General features: G+C 43.3%; 1 pseudogene; it reads left to right on the forward strand.

The window, feature by feature from the left end:
- Positions 1-3175: 3175 nt before the first annotated feature.
- Positions 3176-10626, forward strand: part of LOC101640305 — a 54938-nt pseudogene continuing 47487 nt past the window's right edge.

Below are 10626 nucleotides of genomic sequence, written 5' to 3' on the forward strand. Positions count from 1 at the left end.
CTAAAGAGCAGACAAAGAGCCCTGGTGGGCTAATGGGTTATGAGCTGGCCTGCTGCCACAGTGTCAGCCATCTGAACTCACCAGTGGCTGCCAAGCAAGAGGGATGATGCTCTTTGCTCCCGGGTAGATTGACAGCCTTGGAATCCCCAGGGGCAGTTCTGGTCTGTGCTCTGGGGTCCTTATGAGTTAGAACTGACTTGGTGAGGGGGGTAGGGGGGGAGCGGGAGGGGCTGGGTTTTGAAAAGGCCAGACGCACTATTAGGTCCTAGAGCTGAGAAGACTCTTAAGACTTGAAGACGAAAGGGAGAAATAGAAAAAGAAACAGATAAGTTTTGTTGTTGTTGTTTTTATGTATTCATCCTTTTAGTATGTACACAGAGAATTAAGACAGCCTGAAGGGAGGAAATTGGCCAAGGTGAGTGAAGGAGAAGGCCCGGATGTATTTTTTAGAAGCGTGGGTGTGCAGATGACAGGCTCGGTGGGGAAAGGGAGAGAGCATGCCCGCAGAAGGGACTGTGAGTGCTAACGTCCAGAGAGAATGCGGTGCATGTCAGGAAATTTAGTATTGCTTGATGGATTCAGCATAAGCTGTTTATGAGGAACTGTCAAAAGCTGAGGGTTGGAATCAGGTGATGGGGTTCAGAATTTGTTTTGAAAGCTGTAGAAAATCATTTGTAGTGTTACCTAGGAAAGAAGCAGGCCACATCTGCATTTTAAAGAGAGAACCAGTGATTACTCACTGTGGGCAATGGCCACTGAAGTCTCCGATGCCCCAAGGTCAAAGCCCAATCCTGCCCTTGCCATCAGGGACCAGCCATATACCAATAGAAGGAATAGAAATTATCAGGGTGAAAGACCTAGGGCAAGCTCTTTTACTTGGGAGGTAAGGGACTTAAAGTAAATTCTTAGCCTACTCAGCCTGAATTTTATAATGTGGCATATTAATTTACTACTATATAAAATATTAAATAGCGTTGCCTGAAGGATAAGATGAATAAAGGCATGTAAAACATTTTCCATGGTGAAACACGGTGTTCAATAAGTATTGTTGTGACTATCGCTATCCTCTCAGCTTAGACGCTAGTAAAGTCTGACTTGAACTAAAGGAAGAGAATGAGGAAAGCAGACTTGGTAGAAATGGATGACGGCGCACCACAAAGAGTGACATAAAGGAACACAGAGGACTCTCGGGTGTCTGGCTTTGAGACGTGGGGAGCGGAGAAGAGGGGAGGTCGCAGAGATATCGATGCCCAATCTCAGCTTCTTTCCTGGTAATAGACCTTTCACTTTATTTCGGAGTTGTTTTTCCACACAAGAGCATAGATCCCAGTCTCCCACACAGCTTTAGCTGACCTTCCTGCATCCCTCTTTCCCAATCCCACAGCAAAGCACTTTCCTGACAACCACCTCAAACGGTGCGGTGGCCTGAGGACGACAGTGTGGTTAGGGTTGGTGGGTGCGATGGAGAGGTTTCCGGTTCTGATGCCTGTGGCCAAAGGACATGGGATTTCCGAAGCTATAAATGTCTAAGGAGCAGATGGTTACATCTTTCCCTGCGGAGTGGCTGCAGGGCTCAGACAACCAACTTTTCAGTTAGCAGCCAAGTCCTTTAGTCACATTGTCACCAGGGTGCCTCAGCATTGTTCAAATTGGAACCAACCCTGAGCAATGAACTGCTAACTGCAAGGTCAGGTGTTCAAAATCCCAGCAGACCCTGCATGGCAGAAAATTGAGGTTGCCTCCTCCTGTAAAGATTTGCAGTCTAGAGAATTGGGATCATGATAGTGGGGAGGGGGTGGGAGTGGGGGTGGGGGTGGGGGAGAAGAAGCAAAAAAAAAAAAAAGATTTGCAGTCTCTGAAACACGGTGCTAGATGACCTGGAGGTGCGATATGCAATGATAGAAGTGGGTTTGGCTTTGGAGTGAGGCAGTGAAACAGTGCCCAGTCCTCGGCCATCCTCACAATTGTGGCTCCAACCACTGTCAATTCTTCTTGTTGGGGGCCTTCCTCTTTACCGCTGCCCCTCTGCTTTAACAAGCACAATATCCTTCTCCAGGAACTGGTCTCTCCTGATAACATGGCCGAAGTATGTGAGATGAAGTCTCGCTGTCCTTTCTTCTAAGGAACATTCTGGCTGCATGCCTTCATCACTCTGTAATAGAAATTGTAAACAGAATGTGGTCAATGATGTCAAAAAATAAGAACCAAAGACACAAATAAGGAAAATGCAAACATTTCCATGGCATCTAAAGAAAAGCCACTGAAGGAAAGCAAGGAGTCACTGTGTCAAGCGCCCCTTAGTCCTCAAAGTCACATCCTTGCTCTTCGACATATTGCAGATGTCTTGTGCATCAGGTTACCCTGTGCAGTGCACCTTTGATATCTTGACAGCTGCCTCCATGAGAATTGATGGTCAATACAAGCAAGCTGAAATTCTTCACAACTTCAGTCTTTGCTCCACATATCACGATGTTACCTGTTGGTCCAGCATTTGGTTTTCTTCACACTGAGTTGTAATCCATATGAAGGATGCCATCCTTATCCTTTCTTCCATAAGTGCCTGAAGTCCTCCTCGCTTTCTGCGAGCAAAGGGGGTCATCTGCATGTGGCAAGGGGTTAGTAGCCTTCTCCCAATCCCGAAGCCACTTTCTTCTTCAGAGTCCAGCTTCCCAGATTGTTTGCTCGGCATACAGACTGAATAAGTATAGTGAGAAGATACACTTCCAATGTACACTTTTCCTGATTTTAAGCCATGCAATATTTCCTGCCTTCTTCCATTCAAATGTCTGCCTCTTGATCCAACGAGGCATGAGAGTGTCCAAAATGCATTTGTAATCCCTCTGAGCCCATTTCTTCAGTCATTACATGGGGATGGAAATATGTCAGAGGGATGGGTGGCTCACACACATTCCAAGTAATAAGAGGGAACTTCAAAAACTTCATGAAAAAACAGGAATTAAAAGATAGTGTAGTTTGAGTAGAGAACTGGCAGTCAGAGAGACAGAGGTTTCCATGAGGAAATTGAAGACCAGAGAGGGAAAGTTACCTCTCCAGAAGCGTGAGTAGACGGACGGTAGAGCTGGGAAAGATCCACGCTTGTAACCGTGCCATGTAGAGGTCTTCTGATCACACCGTCGGCAAGCGGACCCTGAGATCTTTGCCCACTTGAATAAAAATGCCCAAAGTCCAAAGAAGCTGGAAAGCTCCCCCAGAAGGCTGGGAGTCGATTGAAGCAACACTGCGTGAATGGGATCAAAGACAGAGAAGCAGAAAGAGGGCCCATGAGGGAACGAGGCACGTGGAGTTCCTGCGGCCCAGCTTCAGTATTCACTCCCAGAAAAACCGTACATCTCTGACCTCTGACCTCTACCCCAAAGAGGGCTACTGTGACAAAAACCTGATTGTGAAGTGGAAGCAGCAGGGCTATGAGAACCTGTGCTGCCTGAGCTGCATCCGGACCCGGGCCACCAACTTTTGGACCAACTGCATCTGCTGAGTCTCCAAAAGCAAGCTGGAAGCGAGCTGGATGACTGAGTGCACGCACTGTGGCTTCCGGAGCAGCCCAGCTGAACCCTTTCACTGGATCCCTCTCTACAGCGTACTATGGACTTGGCCAGCTCTGCCTCCTTGGTGCCCCCTTCCTGAGAGCTGCTTCTACCCAGACCCACAAAGCAGGGCCTCCTGGGCAGCCACGTGTGCATCAGCTATGATTTGCAAAACATAAAACCTTCCAGCTTCTCACAGAGAGAGAGAGAGACAGAGAGAGAGCTAGCGGGGTTTTTCCATGAACTTGTTAAAGTCACCCAGTGTCTGAAGCATGCTATTTTCAAGGCAGAGAGCAAAGTAGAGGGGGATAATATTTAAAGTAATTACATGTGAAGCTTCTGTTTTGCATGTTATACCCACATACGTCCCACTAACTACCTGAAGTCATAGCATATAGCGAATTCCAAAGTTAATGAAATGGAGAAATAAACTAGCCCTCGTGGCCTATAGTGGTTACATGTAGGTCTGCTAACTGCAAGGTCAGCCATTCCAAAAGACCAGCCCCTGGTGGGGAGTGGGGAGGAGTGGAGGGCAGGGGGTGGGGGGACAGGTTTTTCCACTCCCATAAAGAGTTACAGCCTCCGAATCCTATAGAGGCAGTTCTACTCTGTCCTCTGTGGTTGCTATGAGTTGGCATCAACTCGATGGCAGTGAATTTGGTTTGATTTGCTTTAGTCCGGGAAGCTCAGCAAACGTAGAAAAGGAAATCATTGTGGGCATTCTATTCTATAATAGAGTGACGAAATAATTTGCAATGGGATGGACTTGGCTGTTTAGGATAAAGTTCTAATTAAAGGCAAAAGTCAGGGATCATACAGAAATCAACCAGAGGCTGACCAAGATGATAAAGGCTTTTTCAGGTTCTGGGAATGTAGTTACCTTTGCCCTGTGCACACGTTTACAATCACTGATTGATTTTCCACGAGGATCAACAAAGCCCTTCAGAGATCTGGCTTGTTTTCAGAAGAAAATGGGGGGGCCGGAGGGGCTTTCCCCCATGCTACAGCCCTTCTTGTCAGGAAGGGAACTATAAGAAAGAGATAGAACCGAGGCTCCCATAGAACAGGATGCCGTTTCTGGCCCATTGATATGGGCAGTGCACAAAGCACCCTTGTAATAAACGAGGTCAGTAAAAGCCCAAACATCTGTGAGGATAGAATCCTTAATCAAGTTAAATGCATTGTCTACACTGAATGCTTATGATTCAGCTAAACATCTTCACACAGAGCAAAATAGACTTTGAGCTGCCCATTTCTGACTAAGCACACAGTCGGCTGCGGTCGGGAAGACAGGCTCTATTACCGTTCTGTCTGGGATGGTTGTCGGATGGGGGTCGGAATTAGCCGCCAGTAGGGAGACTTCTGCTTCAGAAAGCCATGCGTGCTTTCCCCAGAACTCTACCCACTTTCAACATTTGTCACCCTTTGGCCTTTCTTATTTTAATAAAAGTCACATTCTATCTGGCGCTGCAAGGAACAATGCCCCTCTTCCGCTGTCCCCGGTGAATCCCTCGCTCTCTATAAAGGTTACTGCTTTCATAGTCAGACAGTGTTAGAGATCAGCTGACTCCCGCTGCCCTTTCCTCAAGTAAATTATCATTGTTCACTTAGATATGATTTACCTTTTGAACAGCTCTTTCTCTGTCTCTCTCTCTCCACCTGCTTCCCACCCCATTAAAAAAAATTTCTTTCACTTGCTATAAACTCCTGGCCTTCTCTAGTCACCACTCTCACTACACACACACACACACACACACACACTGCATTAGAGCTTGAAATCTGAGCACTGGAGTTTCCAAAGCTACAGTCTATGGTGGAAGCTCTAAGTCCATTTTGAGCCTCCATGTGTAATCAGCCTCTATTGATTTCTCTCTGACCACTGACCAGCAATGTAAAACGCCCAGACCTCAGACAGTTATGTTTACTGGAATCCCCTGGCCAGTCCTGAGACAGGCACTTTCACCCTCACACGCTTCGTAGGCCTTCCCTGGGGGAACCTTGGCCTCGTAGAGCTGAATGGTTATGAGCCATACCCCGACCGAGAGGGTCAGAGGGCTTCCGAACAATTCCATCAAATGTTCCAATCTACAATCGTGGATGTACCCTAGTCACGGCCCTTTCTCGATTTTGTAACACTGCATGTGACTGTGATGGGTTGGTGTGCCATGAATCATGATTTTGTAACAATGTCCGTTGTTCCCATAGCCTCTTGAAGTAGACTGGAAATCCTTCAGACACCATTATGATCGCATGCTGATGATTGTCCTTCTGCAGGTGGTTCGTTTTTGTCTTTGTCTCGCCTCTATTCTGTTAAAGAGGTAGTAAATGTGTCTCTATAAAATAGATTTGAATTTGGGGTCTCTTTTGCTCTCTACAACACATACACATTTCTTACTTATAAAAAATAAACTTGGAAAATCAGGAAAGAAGAGAGACTTAATACAGCATTCGTGTCGTCGTTAAAAATAAACTGATTATAACACACTGTTAGAAATTGAATTGTGTCCACCACAAAATAAATGATGAAATCCTAATACCCGGATAAAATTTTCTTTGCTATGTTTACTAAATCATACTTAAGTAGGGTAAGGAGCTCTAGTGGCGTAGTGGGTTGTGTATTGATTGGGCTGTGATCAGCAAGGTTGGCAGTTCAAAACCCCTAACCACTCCTCAAGACAAAGATGGGGCTTTCTACTCCAGTAAACAGTAGTCTCAGAAACTCAGAGATAGCATTTGACCTCAAAGCACAAGTCAAATACAAATACTTTCTCTGAATTTTTTTTTCCTCCTTGTTCCAGTGTCCTGACCTCAACCACACGAAGACTCTCAGGCTGGATCGACTGGGTGTTTAAAACTAGGGATTCTGGCCCATTGAGCCTCACTGGATTCCATGACCTAGAACAATTTTAAGAAAGCACCGTAACATAAGCTAGGTCAAAGATTATTCTGAGTTGTATAAGCAACAGGGGCTAGAATGTGCTTCCCGGACCCAAAGGACAATGATGACCTAAAACTCATACTAAATATAATACTGATGTTCATGAAAAAGAGAATTGAGACTATACTGCTGGCACCTGTATTTCGAGGGCTCTTATCTAAATCCAAGGAATCCTGGTAGCATTAAGTAACCTAAGCCTTGGGCTGCTAACTCTATGGTTGGCAGCTCAAACTAATCAACCAACCACTTGACAAGAGAAAGATAAGGCGGTCAGCCCCCATAAAGATTTGTGGTCTCTTAAACCCTAAAGGAGAATTCCTCTTTACCCTTCAGATTACTATAAGTCAAAATTGACTCAAGGACAGTGGCTTGGTTTAGTATCTAAATCCACTTCCAGAGAAATTCTGAGTCAAGCTATGAAAGGTTTCTTCCCAGGGTTGTCCCCTGACAAAATCTGGAGGAAGGTACGCATTGCCCTTGGTATGTGTGCCGTACTTTTGTTCAACATTATCCTACTAACCTAGATAATCGCCTGTGCTCCAGACAGACAGAAACAATCGCCAACCACACCCGCCCGTGTCAGCACTCTACAAGAACTACAAGCAAGGTGTGTCCAAAAGGGAAGTACTCCCATGCCACAAGTTCCAAGCCAACGAGCCCAAGTGGCATTGTGGTTATGTATTGGGCTGCTAACTGCAAGGTCAAGAGTTTGAAACCACCAGGTACTCTTTGGAAGAAAAATGAGGCTTTCTTCTTCCACAAAAAGTTACTCAGAAACCCACAGGGAAGTTCTACCCAGTCCTATAAGTTTGTATGAGTCAGAATTGACTCGATGGCAGTGAGTTTGGTTTGGTTTTTTTAATACAAGAAGAAGCATCCTATCCCCTCACTCCTCACCTCAGTGATTCTCTCCTGAATGATTGTGATTATGATTGTGATTGAGATTACGTCCCTTCTCCATTCCCACCTCCACCTTCATTTTCAGGCCTTTGAATGCCAGTAATAGCCACCAAGATAGAACTGGGAGACATATGGTAGGCTTTTAGACAAGTGAGGCTTGTGGTCAAATCTGAATCATTTCACTTACTGATCATCTGCTTTTTGAACATGGCAATAAACATGATATAGTATCTCCTTTGAAAGACTCAACGAGGGTCTTATGTGACAATATGTGAAAAATAATATGTGTCAATCTTCTTGACTTCTGAATTTAGTTCCTGTACCCATCATATTATATTCTATGCGAATAGCGTCCCTAGGTTACAGCAAAAGGGGCCCTGGAAATGCTGTGGGTTAGCTGATAACTGCAAGGTCAATGGTCCAACCCTAGCATCATTCTCTGAAGGGCAACAGTATCAAAACACCTATGGTAGGGTGCTATGGGTTGAGATAGACTGGTTTTGCAGTTTGTGAAGTACACAAGTGGAGGCACAGAGATAAGGGTGATAGGGAAGGTGAGGGAGTTGGAGGAGCACACAATGTATGTGGGAGTGGGAGGGAGCACTCTCTAGAACTGATGGTGATTACACAACTCATTTTAAAACTGATTTACCATGGGGGGTGGGGAAATGTTCTAAAATTGATTGTGGTAATGATTGCACAACTCTTCCTGAGGTGATTGAACTCTTGAATTGGGTGATATGTGGATTAAGTGCCAGTAAAACTGTTTAGAAAGAGAGAAAGAGACTGATGTCAGTGGATTACAGTACAGCAAAGCCAAAAACCCGTACCTTAATCGAGAATGTCTAGTGTCATAAACTTTCTTCTTGTTACTAGTTGGCATCAAGTTGGCATGGCTCCTGGTGACCTTATGGAGAACAGAAGAAAATCTTGCCCTGCGCTATCTACATGACTATCAGTATATTTAAGTCCATTCTTGTAGCAACCGTTTAATGAGGGGTTTTCTTCATTTTCATCAGGCCCTGCTAAGCACGGTATCTTCTCCTAGCGATATTATGGCATACCTTTCCTGATGACCTGTTCGAAGTAAGAGGAGACCTGAAGTCCTACTGCTATCCCTTTTAAGGCAATTCTCATTGTATCTCTTTGAAGAGAGATTTGTTCCTTCTCTCAGAAGCCGCAGTACATTTGATACTTTTCACCAGCACCCCAAATCAAGCACATGTATTCTTCTACCTCCCATACATGGTATTATAATTATTGCATCATTTTACTAACCTGTGATTATTAAACTACTTTTGTAGAAAGAATATCATTTTAGATGTACATAGCTTGAAATAATTACTATAATGTTCTTTTAATATCTATTGAATTGGTATATGCTGAGGAATATGCTGTGCATACTCACAAAAAAATAAAATAAAATATTTTTTAAATTAAACTGATGTCAATTAATTGTACATATGAAAAATGCTCATATGAAAAAGATGTGTTGTGGTAGTTATGCTATTTCAGGTCAACTTGATAAATCAGAATGGAGTGGAGTCTAACCTGTCAATCAGGTCACAGCCTAATGATCCTTCCTTATGGTCATGGCCTTCTCCGGAGGACTCTGGGACTTCTGTTCTGCCCTGGAAGTGGGACACACTCTCTCTTTGCTTCACCTTCCTGTTGAGGAGCCACACTCCGGGACCTGAAGGAGCCATGTGGAGAACCGCACCAGTGCTGAGATGCTTCCACAAGACTTTCCACCAACTGGCCTTTGAGCTTCCTGCCTTCGGTATCATTGCATGTGCTGTGTGAGTCTGAAGAAGAATTTGTGGACTAGTATGAGATATATGGGCTAATATTGGACTTATAGACTTGATCTGCACTGGGCTGGGATGTTTTCTTAATATATAATTACTCTTTGATATAAAGCTCTCTCACACATAGGTGAGTGTCTCTGGATTTGATTCTCCCAGACTAACACATGCATTACATTATTTTTACAACAATAAAAAAAGAAAAAATGTATTTTAGTCTAATCCTAGTATGTATTAATGTAAATTAAGGCCTTTTAGATGACAGCCAGCTATTGTTTTAATTCACAAAGATTTTTTTTTCAATTTTACTTGCCTCAAATTATTTATAGGGGTCCCGATGGTGTAGTGGTTCATGTTGGATTGCTAACCACAAGGTCAGAAGTTCGGAATCACCAGCTGCTTTGCAGGAAAAGAATGAGGCTTTCTACTGCTGTAAAGAGTTACAGTCTCAGAAACACAGAGGGGCAGTTCTACCCTGTCCTATAGGAATCAGATCAGTGGCAATGAGTTTTTGTTTGTTTTGGGGTAAATTACTGTGTTCAAAAAAATTTTGTTGGCAAAATCAAATTCAAAAATGTCATCATATCATGTATGATTTTACAAAATGAACTTATATAAAAATACGTAATCAAGAGAATCATTATGCAAAGCCATCAAATTTAGGCAAATACTCCCCTTATTACATAAACATTTGAATTTTTGCATTTTACATTAAAATATAAAGGGGTTCATTTGAATATGTTTGTTTTTTATTTCTTACTGACAAGGTAAGAGAAGTTTTCAAGCTAATATTTGCAAATACTTCTCTGTAAATAATACATTTTGTCATGAATAGCATTTACTTTCATTCGATGAAGAGAAATCTTGGATTCAATCATCACTATATTTTCGCTTTGAACCTATATATCATACCAGAAGCATCCCATGTATCTCTAAAATGCATTTGAGCTACAGAAAGTAACTCAAACTGATCTACTTGGAGGAAATTTGCAGAAATATTTCATTTTTATGCTCCTGACTTGTTATATTCTAACATCTGTGTTCTCACCATTCCTTCCTTCAACCAATGGTACACTAAGGGAATATACCAGCCAATAATTGACTGAGAGTAAAGAAGAAAGTCTATAACAATCACCATGGTAGTTAATGGTGTTCAACTGAGTAATAACCAATCTGCCAACGAGAGAAATTGTGAGACACTAACTTTAAACATCCTCAGAACTCTTTTTAAAAGGCAAGCTATGTTAAAATCCTATCCTATATTTTAATAAAAATTAAAACATGCTACATGTCCGCAAGGAGCAGCCACAACTCTGGTCTTCAGCCTCTCGGATCTAAAGAAAGAGCTTCCCCCGGGACTTAGTGGTCCCTTGAAAGAACGAAGAAAAGGAGAGTTGGGTCTCTTCACTGGTATCCTTTCGGCTGTAATAAAACTGTC

Source organism: Echinops telfairi, unplaced genomic scaffold, assembly GCF_000313985.2.
Source record: "Echinops telfairi isolate 266 unplaced genomic scaffold, ASM31398v2 ScPeMD7_9;HRSCAF=40, whole genome shotgun sequence".
Lineage (NCBI taxonomy): Eukaryota > Metazoa > Chordata > Mammalia > Afrosoricida > Tenrecidae > Echinops > Echinops telfairi.